This window comes from Lepisma saccharinum, chromosome 22 (genome assembly GCF_977018435.1).
Source record: "Lepisma saccharinum chromosome 22, izLepSacc3.1, whole genome shotgun sequence".
Taxonomy (NCBI): domain Eukaryota; kingdom Metazoa; phylum Arthropoda; class Insecta; order Zygentoma; family Lepismatidae; genus Lepisma; species Lepisma saccharinum.
Window position 1 is genome coordinate 26,263,699 of NC_139250.1, and position 27,379 is coordinate 26,291,077.

General features: G+C 38.3%; 1 long non-coding RNA gene across 2 annotated transcripts; it reads left to right on the forward strand.

The window, feature by feature from the left end:
- Window positions 1–335: 335 nt before the first annotated feature.
- Window positions 336–27,254, forward strand: LOC146004963 (uncharacterized). Of its 2 annotated transcripts, none has more exons than XR_014443975.1 (2): window positions 336–447; window positions 27,073–27,254. It is a non-coding gene; the product is annotated as an uncharacterized LOC146004963 (long non-coding RNA). The 2 variants fall into 2 exon arrangements; XR_014443976.1 differs by lacking the exon at window positions 336–447 and adding an exon at window positions 3,208–3,350.
- Window positions 27,255–27,379: the final 125 nt, after the last annotated feature.

The window sequence follows — 27,379 nt, forward strand, 5'->3', positions numbered from 1 at the left end:
TCAAATATCTTAAATCCTTAAAGAAGTTTCTTAAGAAGTCAATCTTAAATCTCAATTACACATTTCACAATAAGTTACATTATCTTCCAAATGATATTAATTATAGCGCATTAGTTTTGGTTCCCTGGCTATTTGAACTTCTATTATTTGATATGCATAATTATACTTTCTATGTTTCTTGTTTCAGATAAATCGTGTCATAACGCAGCTAGGGAAAGAAATCGAGTGAAAAGTTTGCAATGTGCTTTTCTAGACCTTCAACGATCTTTACCAGCCGTTCCTGTAGGCACTAAACTATCCAAATTGGATATTCTGCTCTTAGCTACAGCATATATTCAGTATTTAACCAGAATTCTGGATAATGAGACGAATTTGAATATGGAAGACCAGAGCAACAGAACTGTTGATTCCAGAAGTTCAGAATGGAGAGTTCTTCATCCAGTGAAGGTGAGTAGAGCCCTTGCTACTATGCTCCTAACAAGCATTACTTGACAAAATGAGGTAGGTCACCGGCCTGGGGAAAGATTGGAGGGGTCGCCCGCAAATAAGAAAAAGAAACCATCCTTAAAAAACACCCACAACTACATTCGCCTGGCAATCAGAATTGAGGAGCGCACTATCAACTGAAGGCAGGAAAGAGAAGAAGCACACTAGATAGTCTACTGTTTATTTTAGGTAGCTTTTTAAGGCACGAGCGTGATTGAAGAGAATGTGCTTTTGTTGACTGAAGATTCTCTTAATTATGATTGCTTTGTATAATAGTCCACGTGTCTAAATTTCGTATCATATTGATATTTTATTTTATTTTCACAGTTGCAAATGAATATTTTGAACTGAACACACATATGTAATGCTGTTATATGAGCTATGTATATCAGGGCAAATTTTCGATGTAAATCTCTTAGCCGACCACAAAGAAGAAAAAGTTGTTTCACAAAATTGATGATAACGGTTTTTTAACGAATTATAAAAATTTGAAAATTAAAATTTGTGTTTAAAACCTTTGTGCCTGCACCACACTAAAATTTCATCACGATCGGACAACCCTTTTTGATTTATAGAATTTCAAAAAGAGCGATCGTTTGCAAAGCCTTTTTTGATTTCACGACGATAAAAAATATATGGTACACTCCAAAAAAATTGGTTAGCATAGATTATCGCAGAATTAAATAAGCTAAATTTTCATGTAACTCGTATTTGTGTAGGTCTACTGGTTAATTTTTAATTGGAGTCCAAACTCGAGTATCTATAATTTTTAATGTTATGTATTCTGATGGAGCCTTCATGCAGCATTGATGTTTAAGCTCACAATATAATGTCGATTTACGATTTAACAGAGCTTGGATAAAACAGAGCATCACAATGTACAGTGGGATGTGCAAATATTGCTATCTTGCAGCCTACACGTTTTTAAGGATTGGATCTTAACGTATGCTGGTGCAGAGGCTGTCAGCCGTTTATTGACCGTTTTGTTTCGATTCCGATGCACTCGTTGCATAAAACAATGACAATAAACATAGTCATGGGCAATTTGTTTGGTAATATTTATGCACCCAACTGTACACAAGACTGTCAGGAGTTGGTCGACATCATCAAAGAATTATCATTTGCAATAATACGACGAACATCAGGCTGTTTTCATCTTCGGGAGGGGGAAAATGTATCCTAATATCCTAAATGCTACTAGTTTTCCAAAGAGGCAGCCACTCGTTGAGTATCTCCCCACCCCCACCCCCATCCCACCCCCACCCGTTGCTTTTTTTCACTTGTCGAGGACTCGAATGCTCAGTTGACCAATGAGAACACACTGAAAAACGAGTACACACCTGTTATGAAACGGAGTGCTTGAAATAAATTAAAGCTTAAAAATACAGCTCGCAAACACGCATAAAAATTAATATGACGCCTTGGTCCCTCTAGAAGATAGAAAAGAACGTCCAACTCGGATTTTGTCGAATCATTTGATCTCTCTCTCTATTTGTTTGTTAGTATTATTATTTTATACAAAATCATAGTGCTATCCAATTTTACTAGAACCGAGAAAAATGTGAACAAACAGTGACAAAATTTTTCACCAGCAGGCCCGAAGACAGGATTTTATTTCGGGGGAGCTCATCCCTTATCAGCAGAAATATTTGTAGAGGGGCAGGCCATTGATAAAACTTGATTAGTTGAAATAATAATGACAATAAAAATTTATTACCATCCTTATAATTATCATTTTCAAAATAAATTAAAAATAAACCAATTTTTAATCCAAATTTATTGTTATTCTTTGCTATTCTATACACCGTATGAGTGGCATTATTTTCCTTACATTTTGTATAGTTAGTGCACTGAAATTCACAGTTATTAACTTTTACACATTCCGTTCAAAAAAAGACTATAAATGTTAGGGACAAATTTTACTCATAAAGTTTATATTGGGTGACCTCTCATAAAGAAAACTATAAATTTTGGAAGCTGTGTATCAATGGGCCCGTTCCGAAAGTCGCACGAGTTTAACGCGTTAAACGAGTTATGGTAACTGGCCGTTCCATAAGTGCTTCCGTGCGTTTCGTGAGTTTCATTATGCTGTCCCAAAAGTCGCATTCCGTGCGTTTCGTGCAAGAACGAGATTCACCAAACGCACGGGCCAGGATGCTGGTTTGTTCCGTGAAAATCGTCTGCTCCATGCAGACAAAGCGCGTGCTGATGGATTCAAACTGCACTAGTTCGGAAAATGTATTATAATTTTAACAGATAGCGATATGAAGCAACATGCACAAGATAAGTATGCCTTGACCGTTCTTAGAATGTGATTAAAATGAGTAACAGTGGCCATAATAAGAGTTTATTTTTGCCATAAGGACATCCCTTCCGCTGACGCCATGCGAAAACTTTCTCTAAACAAAACGCTGCGCCTGCGCTTTCGCCTAGCGTGTCCCATAAGTCTGTAAAATAACTGGTTTCACCAGATTCACGAGCCCAGTTATTTTCGTTGAATGCGTTCGTTTCGTTAAGACTTTCGGAACGCACCCATTGTATTCTTTAGATTAATTTGTAGAATATAAAAATACAAGCTGGTTGCTCTAATATACACTAAAGATTTCTGGGGGGCTTCAATCCCCTTAGCCCTCCCTCTTGCTTCGTGCCTGTGACGCCAGAGAAGACGCGAATCGAGCAAATCGCCATGAACTGGTTTTGGTCAAAGTACTGGCCAAAAAATTGTAAGGGAGTGGTGAATGCCAATCAGTCGAGCAGAGTAAGCAAGTGGGAAGAAAGCGTTATCACATACTCCGTCATAATCTGTCGTCACCAGCACACTTAAAATCACACACAAAGTAAAATTTAAAAAAATATATTTTTAGGTAAGTTGTTAAAGTATTGGGAACGACTTAAGATGACCGGACCCCTCTCCGATTTTCTTCATATTTGGCATACTTACTAATTGAGGCCTCCTAATCACGAATCTGAAGTTAAAAGTTGTCGGAAACGTCTAGAAATTGCAAAATAAACGATAATCAGGCACTAGTTTTCGGAATGGAAATCGTCGATTTTCGCGAAATTTTTTGTTTCACAAGCCAATATATATATTCCTGATACTACCACGACACCAAATTTTAACTATGTTTGCTTAACCTAACCGAAACTAAACCTAACCACACGTCAATTGTTCGTGGGGCTAGCGTCAATGGTTCGCAATTATTTTGCAATTTCTAGACGTTTGAAACAAATTTTAACTTCAGATTCGTCATTAGCAGGCCTCAATTAGTAAGTATGCCAAATATGAAACAAATCGAAAAGGGGTCCGGTCATCTTAAGTCATACCAATTATTGTTTTAGTTCTACACACATGAAAACTGTTAATTCTATTTTACCGCAAATCCAGTTGGTAACAGTTTCATACATCGGAGACACATTTCTTCAATTTTACACAAGAAACTACTTACGGAAATGAGTTTCTCCAAGGTTTACAACGTTCGTCGAGACCGGGAAATGATGTATTTTTAAGAGAGATATCTCACCGACGCAAAATTGCCATTGCTTTCACTTGCTTGTCTTACGACAACCGGATGCTGCGTACGTTTGATGACGTAAGCCCCTGTCAGTGTTTCAACCCCCCCTTTTTTTTACTACTATTGCCTAACGTAACCAAACCTAACCTAACCTTATGGAAATGGTTCGTGGGGCTATCCGTGAATGGTTTGTGGGGCTATCGGTCGGCTGCCGTGCATAATGGTTCGTGGGGCTATCTGTGAATGGTTCGTTGGGCTATCCGTGAATGGTTTGTGGGGCTATCAGTGTATGGTTCGTGGGGCTATCCGTCAGCCACCCAGGCTATACATCAGCTACCCATGCATAATGTACAATTTCTACCTGTGACAAACACGATAGTAGGTATTTTTTGGTGCAGAAGATTGAAACACTGCATACCCACAACATGATTCAAGATTTGCCCACCATATTGTGTGTTCTGGAAGCCAAGAAAGGAATAAACAAAAGCACTCAGAATGTGAAAAATTGTGTTTGTTTTCGTGTAAAAAGCATAATGGCACCTTGAACTATGTTCCGCAATACACAATTGGTAAGTACGAACCATGCGAAACACAAAATATGCGATTTTTATGTGTCTGATCTATGAAACTGTTACCGTGCAATTAAAACCTCACATGGAAGCTTACTAGTTCAGTGTTTGATATCTACGTATATGCATAGATATGAAACCAATCAACGGACTGCTTGGTTCACGTACACATATTCACAAATTATTTGAAAACTGAAATGTTCTGGATTAAGGCATGAGTTTTCTTCAACTGCGAAAATGTGCAAAAAATTTTCCACCAATTTTGATGTTGGAGCGTATTTAATTTGAATTATTTCCAGCGTTACACCAAAGTGTCAATTTGCTAATTAACCAACTTTAGAAATACCCTCGTGGAATAATTGAACCGTCCTTGTAATATTGTAATATATTTTGCATGCATAGACTTATGACAAGAGTAGCACAGAATGGTATATATCATTTCATTGGATGATATCAGCCTTAGACATTACAGATTACAACTACATGCATCATCTATTTGAACCATATTGCCGTGTGTCAAAGGTTAACAAGACTCAAATTCAAATCGTTTAATTCCAAAATGATCATGGTGCACACACATTTTCTACTTGGTTTGATTTCTGTTTGTATCTCCTAACCCACACGTTAGTGACTCATGCCTGTTTGCACCAACGTCGATTTACTTGCGAGTAAGAGTAAACTCGGAGTTAATCCACGAATCGGCTGTTTATCTGTTGCACCAATAGAAACGCCGGGTAAGCTGGGAGTAAAAGCAGGGTCAATTTAACCGGTAACGGTTCAGATTGTTTTACGATTTCTCCTAGCAGAAAGACTAATTATTGTGGAATTTTGGAAATCATTGTCACACGAAATTTGAACCTTCCTTAAAGTAATGAGCAATGTTTGGACTTGAAAAAGTTATTTATGTTGAAAAAACAACTTGAAAATTTACCTTACGCACTTCTCATGGACAAGATATTCTCAGTCGAGAAGCGACAGTAAATATCGTAGAAGCATGGGAATGAATGTAGAAGTAAATCGGAACCTTAGTATAATGCATTTAGGGACTTTATGTTAATGCTAAGGGAACCACACCTAACCTGCCTAACCTAACCACAAAAGCATATATGGAACAACATCTTAAGTAATCGCTAAAACTCCGCAGTATGTGTTAACAGACATACATCGAAATCGAACCATGTAAAAATTGCATTCGTAGCATGATGAAATCGCAATAAAACAAATGGAACTTGGGCCACTTTACCCTCAGAGACTGGCGAGTAAAAGTGGACTAAACCCACACGCAGCAGAGTAATGGCTGCCATCCGCAACCGGTATTGTATCACTTCAGAATTTCAAAACTAAATAAATGTAAAGTGGGAAGTAATAGACTCAAACTGCGTATGTAAAATGCGAGAAATCCTATACTTTGGCAGACGTTTACTGTGCACATTCTGCAGTACAGAGTTTGTAAATTTGAACGTGCAATACAGCCGGAAAAAGTGGAATAGTCCTCCTAGCCACAAACGATCATGAATACTACGTGAAGGTACATGTATACATTGAAATCTACTGTAAACATCACTGTAAAACTACTTGCTATGATCACAAGCTACAATAAAATATACTTCTGTGATCAACATTTATTCACGTAAATATTTCCCCCCATCTTTATCACTTGCTTGAATTTTTATTGTGGCAGTCACTTGTCACTGTTTATGGAGATACCAAAATCTGTTACCGCCACCCTTTCTCTTTTTGGTAAAACTTTGATAGCCTCCCAACACCTCTCACTCGTTTATTTCGTTATTTTGAACATTCGTACTTACCTATTCTGCATTGCAAAAGATTCTTCAAGGTGGTATTTTGCTTTTTTTCATGAAAAGAAGTTCAATTTTTGACATAAAGAGTAATTATTATACCATTGAAGTTAGCCCCACAAACCTTGGACGTTAGCCCCAAAAACCATCCATGGGTAGCCCCAAAAACCATTTACATTACCCCAAAAAATCACGATAGCCCCATGAACCATCACGGGGACGAGGTATGCTTACGAGGTTAGGTTAGGCCTGTTAGGTTAGGTTCCATTAGCACTAATTACGTTCAATTTAGCATATACGGACAACATCGGTTTTTCTCGATGAAAGAAAATACCTACACGAACTTCTAAATGCTACAGAAACTAATTTCGGTAAGTAGTTTCTTGTGTAAAAATGAAGAAATCCGTTGGGACGCTATCGAAGTTTTACCCTCTTTTTTCCTGTCATGCAGCCACACCACGAGGTGCCACAAGTTGAAACACACCTTGTCGAAACAGGTAACCAATCACGTGCTTCCATCTATATGACGTTTAGGCACTTGCTTTGAGGCTAGCTACTATCCTAGAGTAAAGCCTGGGTTTCATGATGCACGTGGGGTGGAATGCCTTTCAGATTGGTGCAATGGAAAATGGAAAAAATTACCGTACTCAAGCATGCACACTTCCCATGGACAATGTATTTTCCATTGTCAAGCGACTGTAATCATCGTAGACTAGTGGGAATTAATGTAGATGTAAATCGGAACCTTAGTGGAATTCATTTAGGGACTTAATTTTAATGCTAAGAAAACCAAACATAGCCTGCCTAACCTAACCACGAAGACATATATTGAACAAGAGCTTGAGTAATCGCTAAAACTCCGCAGTATGTGTTAACATAAGTAAATCAAAATCGAACCATGTTAAAATTGCATTCTTAGCATGATGAAATCACAATGAAACAAAAGGAACTTGTGCCGATTTTTCTGGTTAACGTTGTGAACATTCCATAGAATCAGTAACAATTTCTTACTCTTTGTCCCCCAACCCCCCTGCTTTCTCACAAGATTTAGCGATGTTTTGAATACGGTGATGCTCAGCTTCATATAGATTGATTAATGTGCTTTATTTTAGTTCACTTTTTGTGCCACTTTTGGCTAATTTGCGAAGATGGTGATGAGTGATGATATGAAATTGATGAATGAACACTGACAAACATCCATGCCCAGGCCAGGATTCAAACCCGGGACCCCTGACATCGTGACACAATGTGCTAACCAGTCTGTCAAGGGGCCGGCTGAGCTTATTATAGTATGCACAATTGCTAGGTGGTTTCTTGGCGCCTAGCTCTAAAGAAGATTTTTCAAGCCCTGCCGCAAGGTGTTCTATATGGACTGGTGCTTCTAATATGTCGTATGACAAGTGTGAAGTGGTAATATATTCCTACATTCTTTCCTTGTTAGGTTAGGCAGGTCAGGTTTAGGGCTATTAGCATTAACATTGCTTCAATAAATACTTCCTAACACCTGATCATGTAATTTATGGTCTTCAGCACTTTCTGCCAATCTCAGTACCTGGTGAGAGAAGTAGTCACGCCAATTTTTAATTTGAAATAACTTCTCAGCAGTAAGTTCAGCAACACTGCCAATAAATATAATAATATAAGATAAAATACAATGTTATGGTATGATTCAGGTAATTATTTGGCTGGTGAAAATAGCCACATATTCTATTCTCAGCACCGGGTGAAAATAGCTCTACATGCTATTTTAACCACCTGGTGAATATACAGGGAGGTTATTGCAGCATGCCACCGCAATAGCGTCGGCCGCTTGCCGGCCCAGTCATGCAACAGGTGCCGGCAAATTGCGTAACAGATAGCCCGTTACACAAACCGCTTGTTTTGTAATGTTTCCACTTTTCACAATTATAGTTACAATTACAACTTAAATAAGCACGTACCTTGCCGCAAGGATGCTGGAAAAGGTGTCCTCTAAAATACAAATATTTCTGGCACTTTATTTCCTCCCATATCGCTTCTGACAGCAATGACTCATCCAACATAAAGGATTCAATTTTTCATTCTTGTCTTGCCTTCGAATAAACAAAACCGTGACTCTTATTTTGCAGATAACACAAGATTAATCCTTTTGAACACTAGAGTCAGTGGCGTGCCCAAGATTTTCGAGGGGGGAGGTTACGTATACATTATTATGCAAAACGAAAGCGCAGATAAACGAATTATTTAACAGTGTCACTTAATTTTAACGTGTGAATATTTTTGAAGTAAAGTAGCGATCATACACTGTGTGCGTTTTTCTTTCTGAGAGCGCCATTTGAAATAAGCACTTTTCCCCTTTTGCTACTATGGGATAAACTGAATATAAAAGGCTATAACTGCTCAACAACTGCATCCTTTTAAGAAATTTAAATTCTAAATGTAAGAATGAACAAAAAGCAACATTTTATGTAAATTCCGACAATTGTGAGTCCAGGGGGAAACGGGGGCCAAATCCCAAAGTTCTATTTTCCCCGTAATTACGCAAAATTTCTGAACGTCGTAATTTCCATATTTTTTTTTTTTCAAAGTTGCGGCAGGAGCATTACATATCCTCATAGAGTAGTCTTTTGTTGTGCTTCCCTCAAAATTTGGTCCATCCAGTGTCTATAGAGCCGACGCTAGAAGCGAAATTCCTCAGATGTCGCAAGAGCGTCAGCGGCTTATCGGAGTAGTGGTAAGCCGCGAGAAGCCTCTCGATACTACGCGAATGCGACAGCTGTCGGCTACCAGTTGTTTAGACGTGTTCACTTCGGTTTGCGTTTATCAGTACTCGTGTTGTTTATACTGTGTTATTGGTGTGCTATTAAGTGCTAGTGCTTTATCGTGTGTTAATTGTTATTCATTCATTAGTTATGCCGCCAAACAAATATAGCCTTGAACAAAGAGTTTTTATGTACGATACTTACGTGAAAACGAACTCTTGCAGAAAAGTAGTCAGGCGATTCGCAAGAAAATTTCCTGGCAATCCTGTTCCGGACAGACATACTGTTTACAACCTCGTTAAAAGATTACGAGAGACAGGATCTCTTGAACCTAAGAAACGTGTTTCCAGACGACGTGTTCTTACGGAAGAAAAGCTAGACGAAATTGGTGAACGACTTGAACATACTCCAAAAAAATCCCTCCGTCGGCTTGCTCAGGAAACAGGCATTTCAAAATCCTCAGCACGAAATGCCACTAAATTACTTAGATTAAAACCCTACAAAATTACAGTGGTTCATGAATTGCAACCGCGCGATCACGCGACTAGAGTTCGATTCTGTAACTGGATGCTGGATAATATTGTTGCTGGCAGAGTAAATCCAGAATTAATCATATTTTCAGACGAAGCTTGGTTCGAATTGAATGGCCGAGTTATTTCACAAAACAATCGCTATTGGAGCGCAGAAAAACCTGACCTTGTGCATGAAGTTCCGCTCCATCCTGCAAAAATTGGTGTGTGGTGTGGTTTGAATGCGCACAGAATAATAGGGCCTATTTTTTATGAAGGTACTATCAATGGTGAAAGGTATCGAAGAGACATACTACAACCTTTTTTCGAACAATTAACGGACATTGAATGCCAGCAGTCATTTTTTCAGCAGGACTCTGCTACTGCTCACACTGCTTATGAATCACTTAATTTTATTGCCGATATTTTTGAGGACAGAATTATCAGTACTGAGTTGTGGCCCTCTCGTAGCCCCGATCTTACTCCTTGTGATTATTATTTATGGGGAACATTAAAAAACAAAGTGTATCAGAATAACCCGCGTACAATAGAGGATTTAAAAGAAAATATAAGAAGAGAAATTGCCAGAATCACACCTGAGGAGCTTATGGATGTTCAGAGGAATTTCATACGCAGATGCCGGAAATGTATTGGTGTTGAAGGAGGTCATTTTCAACATCATTTATAACACAGAAGGTTATAATAATAATAATAATATATCTTTATTGAGCGGGCGAGGTTCAGCGTACGCTGTTCTCCCACCTAACCCTTGTCAGAATACAGTCTACAGTTACAAACGGTATATATATCCAATAAGAAAAAAAGAAAGAAAAACAATAATAATAATAATAATAATAATACAAATAATAGTGCAAATCAAATAAGAACTGTAAAGATACAATTAATGAGTATATGTATACACAAAAAGAAAAAAATACATAAAACTAAATTCTAAATACAATTTTAAGTATATATATATATATAGGCACACACACATGTACACATAAATGCATATTTGGTAATGTTTGATGGTGCAAGAATAGAAATATTTGACATGAAGTAATATCAAATTCTTACATTGACATTAATACATTGTGGGATGTATTTTTATTCGTGTGTGCTTCTAGATTCAAACTGTTTACATAGTAGATAGTCCTTTGCTGTGGATTTAAGAGCATGCAGTGTTGATTGGTTAGTTATTGTTATGGGCAATTTATTCCAGGTTGAAACTGCATTTACCGAGAATGATGATTTGAAGGAGGCGGTACTGTGATGATATGTAAAAAGTTTGTTATGCCCTCGCGTGAAGTGTGAGTGTATTTGAGTGCCTACTTTAACTTTTCTAAATAGATAATCTGGTTTACTTACTTTCAAAATTTTGTTTATGAAGGTGATATAGTGCAGATGCCTTCTTCTGTCCATTGTTAATATTTTCTTTGTGTTCAAATGAGGCAGGATATGTTCATATTTCCTTATGTTCAATGCAAATCGTATACAAGAATTTTGCATCACCTGAATTTTCCTTAGGTTAGTGATCATCATTATTATTAGTTTTAAATATAATTTTACACTTTCGGTTTGCTTTATGCGCCGCGATGCTGTCTTCCCTTTCTGTCAACCGAGGATAAAGTAGAGATGTCTAAGAAAGATTAGATGTCTGAAATAAGGTTGTAATTGTAACTGTAATTGTGAAAAGTGGAAACATTACAAAACAAGCAGTTTCTGTTACGGACTATCTGTTACGCAATTTGGCGGCACCTGATGCATGACAAGGCCGGTAAGCAGCCGACGCTCTCGCGGTGTCTAAGAAAGATTACATGTCAAAAATAAAGTGCCAGAAATATTTGTATTTTAGAGGACACCTTTTCCAGCATCCTTACGACAAGGTACGTGCTTATTTAAGTTGTAATTGTAACTATAATTGTGAAAAGTGGAAACATTACAAAACAAGCTGTTTGTGTAACGGGCTATCTGTTACGCAATTTGCCGGCACCTGTTGCATGACTGGGCCGGCAAGCGGCCGACGCTATTGCGGTGGCATGCTGCAATAACCTCCCTGTAGTTGTAGCCTTAATTTATATTGTGTGCATAAGTGCAAAGATATTTAGATTCTGCATGTGACTTGTTTCAACATTTATTTTATGAACTATAATGCAATTTGAAGTGATGTTTAATTCCCAGAAAAACATATAATCTTTTTAATTTTATTCTGGAATATTTTTGTTAGTGGTATCAGAAAGTAATAATAATTAGGGATGATGTGATATGAAGTGTTTGCTGATATGTATAAACTACTGATATAAAATTTACTGGTAACAGATATTTTACAGGCTTAGTATAAAATTGCAAATGCTCCTTGAAGACCATGAATAATTTTTTCACTTCCTTAATTAATGTATGTAACCTTGTTACTGTAATGGCTTTCACTTTGGAAATGAAATGTATAGTGTACTCAGACATTTTCTTTACAAAAGTGTGACATGAATTATGTTTTATTTCATATAAATAATAACAAAATGTCTCTCAAGATCACTAGCTATTTATAAATAGCTATATCTGATTGATAAATCTACCAATAATTTTATATAACACCATTAAGCCTTGTTTCCATGATATGAAAAACTCAATATGCTGACCAAGGCAGAAATTTATTTTATTATAGAACATAAACTAAACGTAACGTTTCAACCTTCTAGCAAGGTCTTCATCAGACTCTGTACCAAGTACAACGTTTAGTTTACAGTGAGTCACATAATTATTCGGACACACAGTAAATTTCTAACGTTTAAGAGCGGGAAGGGAGTGAAATCTGTGTACAGCGTTGAAGTTGATTTTCGTTTAAAAAATGTCATGTTTAGCACAACATTGGACGATAAAAAGTTAAAAAACGAACATCAGCAACAATATAACGAAGGATGAATCCCTACCGTTGCAAAAATAGTGCCACGAAATTATTCGGACACATAGTAAATGTTAACGTAAGTTTGCGATACAGTGACAATTTCGATTTACGAATTGATTCATACTCTGTTCATATATATTAACTCTGGTTTCCTGTAGGTTTCTGTAGCAATTACGATCGCGTTTTGTTTAACAAAGTTGTGATATAAGAACATTTTCTATGTAGAAATGGGGCGAAGATGAAAGGAAAGTTCATTTGAACAACGTCAGTTAGTGATATGGCACCACGCTAGGGGTAAAACTTACCGTGCAATAGCCTCAATGTTGAAAATGAAAAAAAGTACAGTTGCAGATATTATTAAGCGATTTAAAGATGAAGACAGGATCGAGTCCCACGGTCATACAGGGAGACCAAGAATTTTTTCCCCCAGAGAAGAGACTGTAATCGTGAGGAAAATTAAAAAAAAAACAAAGATGAGTGCTCCAATGGTGTGTGCTGAGGTAGCTGAGGAGTGTGGAAAGCATAGTCATCCTGAAACTATACGAAGAGTGCTCAGAAGGGCAAACTATCATGGCCGTGTAGCCAGGAGAAAGCCATTTGTAAGTAAGTCAAACAGGACAAAAAGACTGGTGTTCGCAAAGGAACACTTAGGAAAGGATCAGACATGGTGGAATCGGGTAATTTTCACTGACGAGAGTAAATTCAATATTTGTGAGTCAGATGGGAGGGTAACAGTGTGGCGTAAACCAAATGAGGAGCTCCGAGGGAAAAATTTGCAAGCAACAGTGAAGCACGGGGGTGGTCACGTAATGGTTTGGGGTTGCATGTCGACCCAAGGCGTTGGTAAATTGGCTTTCATCGAAAGACAATGGACAGGTACCGTTACCTTGACATTCTGAAGTCAAATCTAAAGACTAGTGCTGAAATGATTGGCATTCTCTGTAACTTTATGTTTTATCAAGATAATGACCCGAAGAACACTTCCCGCGTAGTACAAGAATGGTTATTGTACAACTGCCCAAAAGTGCTCCATCCTCCACCGCAGTCTCCAGACTTGAACGTCATTGAGCACCTCTGGTGTAAGTTTGAAAAAGAAGTGAGGAAAATACCTATAACCTCGAAGGCAGACCTCAAGGAGAGACTTCAATATGAATGGGCCAACATATCGCCAGTGTACACCAGAAAATTGGTAGAAAGTATGCCAAATCGTTTATCCGAGGTGTTAAAAATGAAAGGGATGCCTACCAGACACTGACATTTCTGTTCGTTGCTTTTCAAGCGTGTTTTCCTGTTTCTCCTTCCATGTATCCGAATAATTTTGTTTAACCCACAAAAAATGTTTGTTTTGTTTAATGAAAATATTTTACTAATATATTATATTAAACATAATTGAAGATAATTAACAGTGTGCTCATATTGAATTTTATTTGTTAAATAAATATTAAACATTTATCATCGTATTATATCACGACTACGTCAGTAAATATTCAGAAACCTTATCTGTCCGAATAATTATGTGACTCACCGTATGTTTTATAATAAAATAATTTTATTGATAAATCAATACGCCAATACATGCTTACATTGGCTGATACTGATAGGGTTCCAATTAAACTGTCCCTTTAATAATAATAAAGAAGACTAGGATGGTATAGATATGAGGACAAATGGAGCAGGCCATTTTATAATGAATTTAAAATAGTAATTGAACTATGCATCAAATGCCCTGAAAAGAAAATGATGATTCTGGAAAAGTTAAGAATGGCAATTCATGTGGGATCCCTGTTCCTCCAAACTTGAAACTTGCTTCCATAATTGTTTTCGGTAAAGCATTTCCTAATACTACAATAAAACTTGTGAAAATTATTCAACATTCAGAACTGTTATGTACATGTAGAAATATTTCTTGCACGAGTGTTTTTATGTAGACAAATGCTTTAACTTTGGCATTTTTGACAGCACTGTAAAAATAAACATATTATTGTTATACATTGGAATCGTGTAATAAAGAATATAAATAACAACATCAACTGCAAAATTATGGAATGCAAGAACTGCAAATGAGGTTTTAAACACTACTGCTAGAGTCGTGATAAGGCCACCGTAGTGTCACAGCATGATGTTCATTGATGTTCTCATGATTCAGACTGATAACACTGTTCTACAAAGTTTAAACTTTTTATCTGTTGCAGAAAGGACATTAGCTGTTTCTTACTGAAATTGACCTCCTGAACACGAATATGCACTTCATTTTCTAAGATTGGCTTTCAATTTGAAGTTACGGCATAATTCATGTTACCCATAAGCAATACATTGGCTCTTGTTTAAAAAGATAAGCATAATTTATGTTACATAACAATTAATCATAACCAATGTGGGCATAACTAGATAAATATATTAAGATCGCCCGCATAAGGAGGCCCGGAGGGGGAGGCACACATGTCCCCCCCCCCCCTGCTGCCAATATATCTGGGAAGAATTAATACAATTCAAATTTTGAAATAATATCGTGAAAACATAGATAAGAGGTGCCTTGAAAGACAGATTAAGTGTGTATGCAAATTAACTTAGTTCTGATGATGCTTTATGACAATAATTATTTTACCTGGGGGAAAGCGTAACTCTGTTTCCTCCACTTTAAACACAGCGGATACCCCCTTCATCTCCACCAAGACCTTGAAATAAATGGTGAATTCACGAAAAGAATGTTTTTCTGTTGTGTAGGATAAAATACCCTTTCTTTACTGAAATAGATCCCCTGAACAGTAAAAACCACTAACAGCAAAGCACTAAGAAAAAAGTAATTAAGTAATATTATGAATGTTGAATTCCAACCTAGTCTTCTCGTAAGACGTCAGAAGATTCTCCACGAGTTGTTCATATTTCTTTGCTCTCCTATTCCCCAGAAAACTATGACACACTTGTCGAAATGCAGTTCACTCACCATCACGAAATATTTTTTTTTCATAAGTTTCCTTAATGTCAACTGCATGGACAACAGGAATTGAAGTTAGAACATTACTGTTGTGCAGCAAAACTTTAGAACATTACTGTTGTGCAGCAAAACTGCTTTAAGAGAGAACTTGGAGAAATCAATAAGTCTCCAGTCGTCGGTCTTATGTGATATGTTCATCGATGCAAAGAAGCCTTTGTCATGGTGTACAGTTAGGTCCCCTTTTGTTTCGAAAACTGGAAGAAATTCTTTGTCTGTAGGGAGTAGTACCTTCACATCATCCACCAGGTGATTCCATTGTTGCAGCTTTAATCCTCCATAACCCCTTTTTTAAAATTTGGAAATCTTTTCCTTACCAGCGCAATAATGGTCAGGACAGCACTAGGTAACTTATCTACACTACTCCCACAAAAACATCGAGACGTTCGCACCTTTTTTCTAGCGTTCTTTCAGTTGCTTACACGCTTGTGAAGTGACCGCACTCAGTACTGCGCGCGAGAGCACTTTTTACCTTGAATCATAGCATGCCAGCCATGAATTTTGTGGAAATAAGAATAATAAAACATCGGCATGTGTTCGGAATGCAAATTATTTGTATGCAGAGACCATTGCAGTACCCATACAAAATGTCAGAGTTGTCAAAATAACGATATTGAAAAGTTACGACATTCGGTTCAGTTTATTTCGGTCAGTATGTCTTTTCTTATGTATATCTCGTAAGAGTAAGAGAAACATATTGAGATTTGAACATTTTAAAAATATTTTTTAAGTTTCTTTTAGTTGTGTTTTCTACATTTGATTGCTTTCTCTGCAAGTCAGTAAGAGAGAACTGAGAATTTTGGAAGAACTAGTTCCTTCCTAACCAGGGTTGGCATGTTGCCCATTTTTTTAAAAAAAAAACCCAACACGGGTGAGTTTTTCAGATAAAACCCAATAAAACCCATTTTTTTAGGTTATGTTTATAAATATATATATTTTTAAAATGAAATACATTTCTTCCTGATAGTAATATATTGGAACATTCAATTTGTATTGTTTTAGTTCACTGAGTCAAAAACTATTTAATATTTTCTGTTAACATAGTTAAGAATTGACGATCAAGGTCTCACACCTTGAAATGAGTAAACCAAAATCATACATAACCTGTGCCGCAACAGCCCATTGAGGGCCCATTCCTACCTACTGACTGTTGGCCGCGCTCCCACCTGATCGTACTCTGAGGTGGGACATCATTCAACCAGTTACGGGATGACGTATGGTCAGCAGGACGAATCCCCAGTCGTCGTCGTAGGTTTTCATGATGGAGCTACGCTACTCATTCGTAGCTCCCCAATTTAATCATGATGGTGAGTGTTCACGAGTCTCATACACAGGCCTAAATCTCAGGAGACTCAAACCTGCACACGTCCCACGCCCCAGAGTTCAAAGTATGACCGCACAGCCAAAGTGTGGGACAAATGATTAAATTATCCAAAATATTATGTTCTGAAAAATTTGACCAATAGTTTGATTCTACTCTTGCTGGATGGCGTAACAGTTAATAGATCTATGATCAGTTCCCAGTGTTGCGCATTTGCAATCAATACTATATTAATACTTGATAGCTGTGGTGGTTTAGTCAACCTCCGTGGCAGAGTGGTTAGCACAGCTTGTTGCAATGCCATGGGTCCAAGGTTTGAATCCTGGTTCGGACGTGGATGTTTGTGTTTATCCCAATGAGAATAGAGAAAAGACAGAAAATGGAGAGAAAAAGGGGGATACTACTGTTTATGGTTATTACTTTTATTACAAATGTAAAATAAGTCGACAGGCTGGCTGACTACCATGCAGAAGACCCGGGTTCGAATATTGGTGTAGGTGATCTAAGGTCGGAATTTTTCCGGTCTTGTCCCTGCATAAAGCAGTTCTGGAACTCACCCAGCCTCAAATTAATGGACCCGGGGTGGTGAAGGGAGCTGGAGTTTGGTTGTGATCACATCACCTCCAAAATGGCCGAGATCAAGAGTATGTCGGGCCCTACCACTATATCCCCTGAATGTGCCTTCATGGCACGGTGCTATATGCATGGGGAACTTTACCTTTACCTCAACTACTGCAACATATCGTAGCTGCACACACATTTTAAAATCTTCTTCAATGCAGTTTGTTCACAACTTTGTTTTCCCATTATTTTTGTGGATGTTTCAAGTTTAAATATCTCCTCCGTGTATTAACCGTGCCAAAATTATAAGGCTGACATATTTGTCTTGACTGATTTCATCCAAATGGAATACCGTATCCATCCTCCAAAATATCTCGTTGCTATGAAACTAACAGTTCCCATGGACAAAACATTAGTGACCCTCATTTGGATCCCAACATACATATGGACTATATGTTAAAAAATATTTGTGTCACACCATAGTTTAAGAAATGCCCTAAAATATTTAAGTCTCTTTTCTTAATGTCCAAAAATGTAGTTTACGCAGATATTTGAAAGTGACATCAGAATTTGGAGCTACCTCAGAATATGAAAAATGTGTACCTATTTGCTACATGAATTTCAGCTTAAAAACTCTAAATTTGATACAGATATCGTCGTCTCAAAATTGGTGACTTTCCCCCTCCCTTCCTAAACCACACACTATATTACAGAGTTTTTATTAAAAACTTCAAGCTCAAGTAATGTCCTAGCGTACTTGGTTTTCTTAATCTACGAAAATCTAACCTCAAATATTAGCATAACTTAAAGCTCTCACAAGGCATATAAATCAGTCTCTCGTCCACCATCTTTAAACATGGTGACAAATTGAACACATTGTTCAATTTCACTCACATGCAATAGCATTCCAGTCTGTCAAGTTTTCTAGCTGCAGAAACATGTTATCATGGTCACTAAATAGATGACTTGTCTTTCTTTGCCCATCCACCCCACCCATGCTCCTCCTAAATGGTGCATTATGTTTCAATAATTTTATTGTGAATTTACAGTGCAAGTATCGTCACAATGCTCCTGAAAGTTTTATGAACAAAGCTTGAAATTGTAGTCTCTAAAAAGGTTTGAAAATGTCAAAAATGGTCAAAATATGAAAGTATATTGCATTGTATTTATTTGAGTACCCCACAACCCCTATTTTTAAGAAAAAAAAAGAAAATAAATTGTGGTAGATTATGAGAGTGCTTGACTTCTTGGGTATAGAGCTCCTAACCACAGGGCAAGCAACCCATTACGTTCAATCAATGCACTGAACTGGAGGGAGGGAGGGGTCACTGTCTCGGTGCGAGGCATTGGAAAGAATTCAAAACACTTGCACACACACTAAATTTTGAGAAATGAAATGAATCATTTGAAAAGAGTTTGATTTAATTATACCACAGTTAACTTTATTCTATTTGGTCTAGGAATTAATTTGTGCACCTGGACAAGAGATGGCGTAACAAGCGTATCGTCTCACATTTCCGTGTAGCCACACATGCGTTGAAAACTCCTGTCAGCACGCATCGTTCGTAGTATAGGGCAGTTGAATGACGCGTCAACAACAGCATTTTGTAGTCAACTGAACATGGCGCAGTTCGTGCCAGATAAAGTGTTTTTGCGGGGTGTTCTGCTTCATTACTTTAACATGCAGAAAAGTGCTACCGAAAGTCATCGTATTTTGGTGGAAGTGTATGGTGACCATGCGCTAGCTGAGCGAACGTGTCAGAAGTGGTTTGCACGGTTTAGAAGTGGTGATTTCGGCCTGGAAGACCAAGAGCGACCTGGACAGCCAAACAAATTTGAAGACGAAGAATTGAGAGCATTGCTCGATCAGGATTCGTGTCAAACGCAGGAAGAACTTGCAGAAGCATTAGGCGTTGATCAAACAACAGTTTCCAACTGCCTCAAAGCCATGGGAATGATTCAAAAGATGTCACATTGGGTTCCACATGAATTGAAAGACAGAGACGTTGAAAGACGAAAAACCATTTGCAAATTGCTGCTTCAAAGACAGAAAAGAAAGGGGTTTTTGCATCACATTGTTACTGGCGATGAAAAGTGGATCCATTACGAGAACCCGAAACGAAAAAAGGCCTGGGTGAAGCCAGGTGAACCAGGTCCATCACAACCGAAACGAGATATTCACTGTGCAAGGGTTATGCTGTGCATATGGTGGGATATGAAAGGTGTGGTGTACTATGAGCTGCTGCAACCGGGTGAAACTATTAATGGAGAACGTTATCGACGACAATTAATGCGTTTGAAGCAAGCTCTGGCCAGGAAACGACCAGAATGGGAGAACAGACATGATAAACTTATTTTTCAACATGATAACGCTTGCCCACATGTCGCAAAACCGGTCAAAACCTATTTAGAACCGCTGTATTCACCAGACTTTGCTCCTTCGGACTACTACTTGTTCGATTGCATGAATAACGATTTGATTGGACAGCGGTTCACTTCTTCAGAAGATATCGAAAAATGGGTCTCTGACTGGATCGCTTCAAAGGATGAGGACTTCTTTCGCCACGGAATCCGTAACTTGCCTGACAGATGGGCGAAAGTGGTGGCTCGCGATGGACAATATTTTTCTTAAGGTATTTATGTATTTTGTGTTTGAACTACAGCTTCAATGTGTGCGTAACAACCGCACAAATTAATTCCTAGACCAAATACTTTCACAACATTTCAATAAAATGTACTCAACTCTCCTTTGTAATGTCTTATATATGGAAAAATTTATTGTAAAAGTTGATCGTCACTGGTGAAACTATGTGGCTTGCCCACATACGGAAGTGACTGATATCTAAAGTGCTACCACATTTCAAATTATATGCTTTGTTTGTTCAATGTTTTATCTAAATATTTCAGATCCTTTTGATTTTTCGTTTCTTGGATATATTCTTGTTAAAAGGCTATTTCTAGCATGATTTGAAAAAAATATCCTGAAAAAACCCACTGTGACTTGTACCACATTAATTATTTTGCGTATTATAAGCTTGGCTAAGCCTTTATTTTAAAAGTTTTCTCAAACTGTTGACACTTCTAGAACCTCAAAGCAATAATTTACAACATTTTCTGAAAAAAACCCAAAAAAAAACACATTTTGAGTGGGTTTTTTGGTGGGTGTTTCAAGGTGGGTTTTTCTGAAAAAACCCACGTGGGGAAAACTGGGCTGGGCCCCCCTGGGCCAACCCTGTTTCTAACCCCATATAAGTTGTACGATTTCAGTTCCTTTTGAAAAATACATTGAAAATTGTGAAAGTGGGGTCATATTTTAGTTCCTTCATTATATGGCAGAGTTCCAATTATTTTTAGAATAATACACTGCTCGCCATTAAAATTGCAACAACCAGAAGGAAATGAGATAGAAACACGAAACTTGGCAAATATGTAGTTCATAATAAGATAAGAAAATGATTACAGTTAGAGCTCGGTGGTGTGACATGTGACACGTAGAACATGGTTGCATAACCCCAAGGAGCTAGTAGCGTGTACAGCCTCCACGGGCGGCAATAACTGCTGCAACACGGCGAGGCATGGACAGAATGAGTCTATCGATGTCTGCTTGCGGTATGGCGTCCCAAGCGGCTTCCACACGGTGCCAGAGGTCTTGAACATTACATGCCGGAAACCTGAGTTGGGCCAGCCAGCGACCCACCATGGACCAGACATGTTCAATTGGCGACATATCAGGCGAACGTGCTGGCCAAGGAAGCAGGGGCACGTGGTTAGCTTCCATAAATGCGAGGACATTCCTTGCAACATGGGGGCACGCGTTATCCTGTTGAAAAGTGGCATTATGCAGTGCATGGATTAATGGGACAGCAACAGGGGTGAGAACCTGTGTGATGTACCGTTGGCTGTTCAATGTCCCTTGAATGCGTACGAGACGCGAACGAACACCTATGGCGATGGCACCCCATACCATGATACCCAATGAAGGCCCTGTGTGATGATGCATGATGCAGGCGTCATGAAGCCTAGTGCCACGGTGCCGCCACATGCGTGTACGTCCATCATGATGTTGTATACAGAAGCGGGATTCATCAGAAAACACTACAGCATTCCACTCTGCCATTTATGCACGACGGTCTTGGCACCATCTCAGACGCAAACGCCTATGCTCTAGCGTCAGAGGAATCTGCAACAGTGGGCGCCGGGAAAAAATTCCCCGGTTCGCCAAACGATGAAGCACGGTTCGTGGGGACACTGGACGTTGTAAAACATCCCGTACTTCATGCGCAATCCTCGTTAACGTGGCTGTTCTGTCTGTAAGGGCCATGCGTATCGGATGTCTGTCCTCTCGTTCCGTTGTCTGACGTGGACGTTGTGAACCTCTATGTCGCTCTACAGTGCCTTCCTGGACCCACTGGTTCCATACACGGATCACTGTGGATGCATTCCATCCTACATGGGCACCGATCTCATGGTAGGATAACCCGCATTCACGGTACGCAACAATTCGGCAGCGATCGAACTGGGAAACCTGCTGGAATCGCTGCCGTATTCGACGACGTGGCATTGCTGACCGATTTTAACACACTACACTCACAACCATGCACTTTCACTGCTTTTCTGCACCTCTCTGACCTGCTACAGGTACCACTTACCAGATGGCGTGGCAGGCGCACATGACGCATGATGTCCTTGAAAACCTAATCCTTTCCTTCTGCACCTCTCCTCTACACACTGCACATTTCGTCCAATTCCGATTACTCCTTCTTGTTGCATTTTTAATGGCGAGCAGTTTATTTTGGTTCATTTGCTTCAAGAGCCAAAGCTTGTAATTCTATGAGACACTTTCATTTTTTTTACTTTGTTTCTTTTAATAGCTAATAAAAATGTCTGAAATGGACATGTTTGCGCTCATGAATATTTCACCCGATTTCCAGTAAGTGCTAGTGTAATTGAACATCAATTTGCATCAATAATTCCTGTAGATAACGTTGGTCTTGATAGGGTGGCACTGAGTGCCACGTTCGGGACATTCGTGCTACTATGAGGATGCAGATGATGGAGGGTTAAGGCCAACAATTCAGCTTTATTTTTGGGGAGTTCTAAGTCCCTGATTAGGTTATTTAATTTGGCCTGTGTTATCTTGTGGTTTACAGGATTCTTGTTGGGAAACCTGTTGGTAAGAAACCTGTAGAAAGGCCAATTCAAATATGGAGGGATAATGTTGAGATGGACCTAATGGAAATCGGTATGGATGGAAAAGATTGGATTGATCTTGCCCAGGACATGAACAGATGGAAGGCTTGTGTTGCTGCAGCCATAAACTTTCGGGTTTAAGAAGGCTACAGAGTTAATTACTCCCTGTGTCCCATCATTATAGTCCGGTATGCCAAAATGGTAACTTTTTATTTATGTTCTTTTGGATACTTGATCGGCCAATTTGTACTGATCCTTGAGTAATAACGTTGTATGACTCATTCCCGTGTTTCATTTTCTTCTTCTGTATACACCAATGTCACAGTTTGCATATCGGACAATTATTATCGGACACCAAATAAAAGTGTACCGGACAATAATTATGGGACAGAGGGAGTAGTTAGTTATCGTGTGGGATTCGCTAGTAGCCAAAGGTGGTGAAATACTTCCCTGACTACATGACATGTCAGAATGTAGTGCTGTTGTTGGGATGCTACGTTGCCAAATGGCCACCAGTGTTGCCACACTGCTGTATATAAGTGAATAGATACGAAATCTAACAATACTATGGAAACGTTGCACAGCTGAATGCAAACTGGCCAATGTTGAGGGGATCTGAAACAGCAAAGGATGGTGTGGTGTACTGGAATGTGACATGCCAGACCATCAGCAGTGTTGCCATATATACTCAAGTTGAGCTGGGTCACTTGAATGTTCCCCTCATACCCCTCCGTTACGCCAAAACGACAGCCAATCAAACTTTTTTTAATGTCATTTCCGTGTTCAGCATCCTCAGATTAGTAAAGAATGTGTGCTTTCATTTCTGTAACAAGATGTGTGCAGAACAGTGTAATCTGATAGCTCTAGTCTTACAGAACAGAATAACTTGTAGTTACTGCATTACTATTTGAAAGGTGCAAGTACCACAAAATATGCAACTCTTTGATTCAACATTTGAATACTCTTTTCTTTGATGTTGGCTCAGGTATTAATTGTATAATTTTGATATAATGCCTACACTTGTTTTCTACATAAACCAAATTCTATTCATGTTTATACTCATACTGAACAGGTTTTCTGACTACTTTTTTATGGTGTTAGTATTTATACTTTTTAAGTAGGTTATGATTGTTAGGTTTGATTTCCATAGAATTTACATGCGTTCCTTCATGTTATGTGTAAACATAATTTTCCATGTGAAATGATGCTTCGGACAGCATGATATACGAACACTCTTTACATGCACAAACTGCTTTTCATGAGTAATTAATAGTAAATTAATGCTTTGTACATCCTTAAAATGTTGACATTACTTCCTTTGAACTTAAGATTTGTTCCGAACTCATTTCCAGCATTCCCAAAACCTTCTTATTTTCCTGTGGTACTTATGAGAGTCATTTTACTTTAAAATAGCAATGAATATGAATGTAAACATTTAAGAAAGTCTGAAGATTAATCTATAGAGCAACAGCAGTAATTCCAGTGACTGTAAATGTCTTGAGAACAGCTCAGATTACACCAGTCCTGTACCACGTTATTAACCCATTATTTCTTGAAAATGTGTAGGTGTAATGGAAGATAACCGGTTCTGGATATTTGTAAGTGAGGTTGCAACATTCCTCTCTCTCTTACCTCATCATGCATCTTTAGGTCCACACTTGAACCCCCATGCTGCAACATTGATCAAAGTTGCCACCTCACTGTGTCGGGAGGGTTAAAATACTAGTTCTGGTCAAAGTTACTTAACCCTAGAACGCATATGTGGGGTCTCTCAGACCCCACGTAGTATATTAAAGCACCTTCTGATACAATAAATGCGCATCAGTTCTTCAGTGTTTGTGACATCTTACATCTGAATGTGTTCTTATAACGTACAAAATTATAGCCCCGTACCAATAACAATTTTTGTGAATTTTGTTATTTTGTACGACCCCAACAAGAAATAATACATTTTTTGTAATGTTAGGCACTAGTTCTGTCATAGCAATGCATTTTGCTCTCGTTCAACTCTAGCATCGTAGTTTTACAGGTGCTTCATAGATGCGCTAATGAATTAGCTTCAAATCTAGTTCATAATATTCGTCTATAAAGCGATATACTCCTATTTGGCCGCATTACTGTCAGAAGAAGAAATACATACTATTTGTCATGTTTCTTCCGGTAGTACTTTTGCTGTGCATCACCAATATTATTTACAACTTGTCACCTTTCTTGCTGAAAAATAAGTTATGTATGTAATATCAATGATGCATAGGATACTTGAATCATGGCAGGTTTGTGTTAGTGTTGCATCCTATGAGTGTGATTTAGAGATTTGGAGCTTTTTTCAAGGTATTTGTTTCAACCAGTGAGAATGAGTTCTAAGAAAAGGAAGAATGAGCGTTCTGTGAATCCAGAAGATGGTAATTTTAGTGAATTTGTCTCCGAGTGGCTTGCTGAAGATGGAGTTTTATCCTCTGAAGAAAGTATTCAGGGCAGTGATGCAGAAGGATGCTTCGAAAACACCCAGGACATGTGCTCCGAAACATCGAGTTCAGCTGAAAGTGAATTAGACAGTAGTGAGATTGAAACATTTTCTTCGGATTCGGAAGCGGCTGCTTCAACTATTTTGACCAAAAGAGGTGGTACAATGTGGTCTACCCTTCCTAAACCTATTGCACAAACTCGTCAACCCAATGTGCTTCACAATGCCCCTGGACCTGCACCAGGAACTATAACTACCACGTCAAAGGACCCATGGGAGTATTTCATTACGGAAGAAATATGTGATGAAATATTATATTGCACAAATCTTGTTGTTTGTTTGTAAAAGGATGGGAGGTAAATGTTTGAATAGATCTGTTAGAACTTGGTGTGGATAGTAATAATTGGTTTGGGAGTGCGCAAGACAGAGAGAGGTGGAGGTTTTATGTTGCTTCGGCGATAAACCTTCAGGTTTTGTGATGCCAGAGAGTTAGTTAGTTTGTAAAGGATGTGATAAAATACGTGTGGATATCTCAAAATGACATTAGTATGTGATTTCCTTATCTTGTAGTAGACAAAATATGTTTTTGTAATTACTTTTACTGATATATTCTGATGGGGTCTACCAGACCCCACCTATGTAAAGTAGTAAATATTTTTGGGTATGCGTCCTAGGGTTAACATTCGTTAACAATAACTTTACTTAACAGGCCCAGTTAATGAAAATGCTAGTACATGTGACACTACCTGTTATGTTCAAGAGGTAGAGAACAATATGAAACTAGGTATAAAAATTAAGAAAGGGGTGACTTTTTGAGAAGGCACCCAAAACTTGACTCCATTTCCACACCCCGGTAACTACATTCGGTGTGAACCTATGACCAGTATAATCTTTTGTAGGGTTGTGTGTTACCCTGTGTTTTATCCATATGTGTGTTGAGTGCCCCATTACAACCTCAGCTTTTAACATAAATAAGATTTGACTCAAGTTCTGATTGTTTATTTCCGATTTCATCATAGTGCACAGGCATTTTTTCTCATGGTTTGATTTCTATTTATGTCTGCTAACACATGCTTAGGAGTTTTAGTGATTACTTGCTGCATGTTTGCTTAAGAATGTTCTTTTTTCATGTCTGTATACTCTTATTTCTTCTTTTCCAACCTACCATTCATTACTGTCGTCTTGGTTACGGACTGCAAGTGGGTTTCTAAAAAGCACTTTTGGAAACTGCAAACAGTGCTAATTACTTTCAGATAGCTTCAAATTTTCTTTCACAATCATTTGCGCCATTCTGTGATCCTTTCGATTCCTTCTATGAACCAAAATGTATTGTCAATGGAAAGTACAGATGCTTGCATAAGGTAGTTTTTACATATTTTTTTCACCGATCAATTGCACTTTTTGGAACTTCAAACGGTGGTAATTACTTTCGCCAAGGTTCAAATTTACTGTAGCAATCATATCCACAATTCTGCAATACTTCATCTTTCTTCTACGAAACTTTTGGGGCCTTCCCGATGGCGCAGTGGTAGCATCGTCGCCTTGTAATCAAGGTATCCTGTGTTTGATACCCCGGTGGAGGCACATAGGGGTTCGGATCCCACTTTAAACTGTAGGTCCAGTCCCGATTAGCCTTACTGTGCATAAAGTGGACTTAAAACACCAACTCAACCAAACAAATTCTACGAAAATTTGAAGAAAGTCATTAAACATTCAGAACCGTTACCAGATGTTTTAGTCCTCTGAGACAGATGTTGATTAATAAATAGACTGATACCATCTAATGTGATGGGTGCACGTAACCCAAGTGCTGATGCACCCACAATTTTAATTTCAATCAATGAAAATAATATAAGTGAAAGCATGCTCCCAACCAAGGTTTAATTTTTGGCACCCATACAATTGTATTCTAGCAAATGTACATTATTTTTTCTTGTAGAGCCTTGTAAACAGTTTTTGTATGCTATTGTTTAAAGTTTGACATGCATGAATATATAATATTTTATTATTTTATATTTTCTTACAGAAGTGGCCAATGAGATCTCGTTTGTATACTGCATTACATCACATCACATACAGAGATGAGCAAATAAAGAATCGTAGCATACCAGGCGTGTTACCTGACCAAAGTGAGGACAATTAACGGAACTGTTATGATATTTATTTTAAGGAGTACACGGAATCATTAAATTTGAATGTTTACTAGAAAGAACAATGTCTTCGTCTGGAGTGGCTAAAACCGTATTTTCCTCTCCAGGACAAGTAGAGCAGGGGCCGGAAGTCGGTTCCAGTGTTGTTATGAATCGCTTGCTCTTTGAACACACGGTAGACCA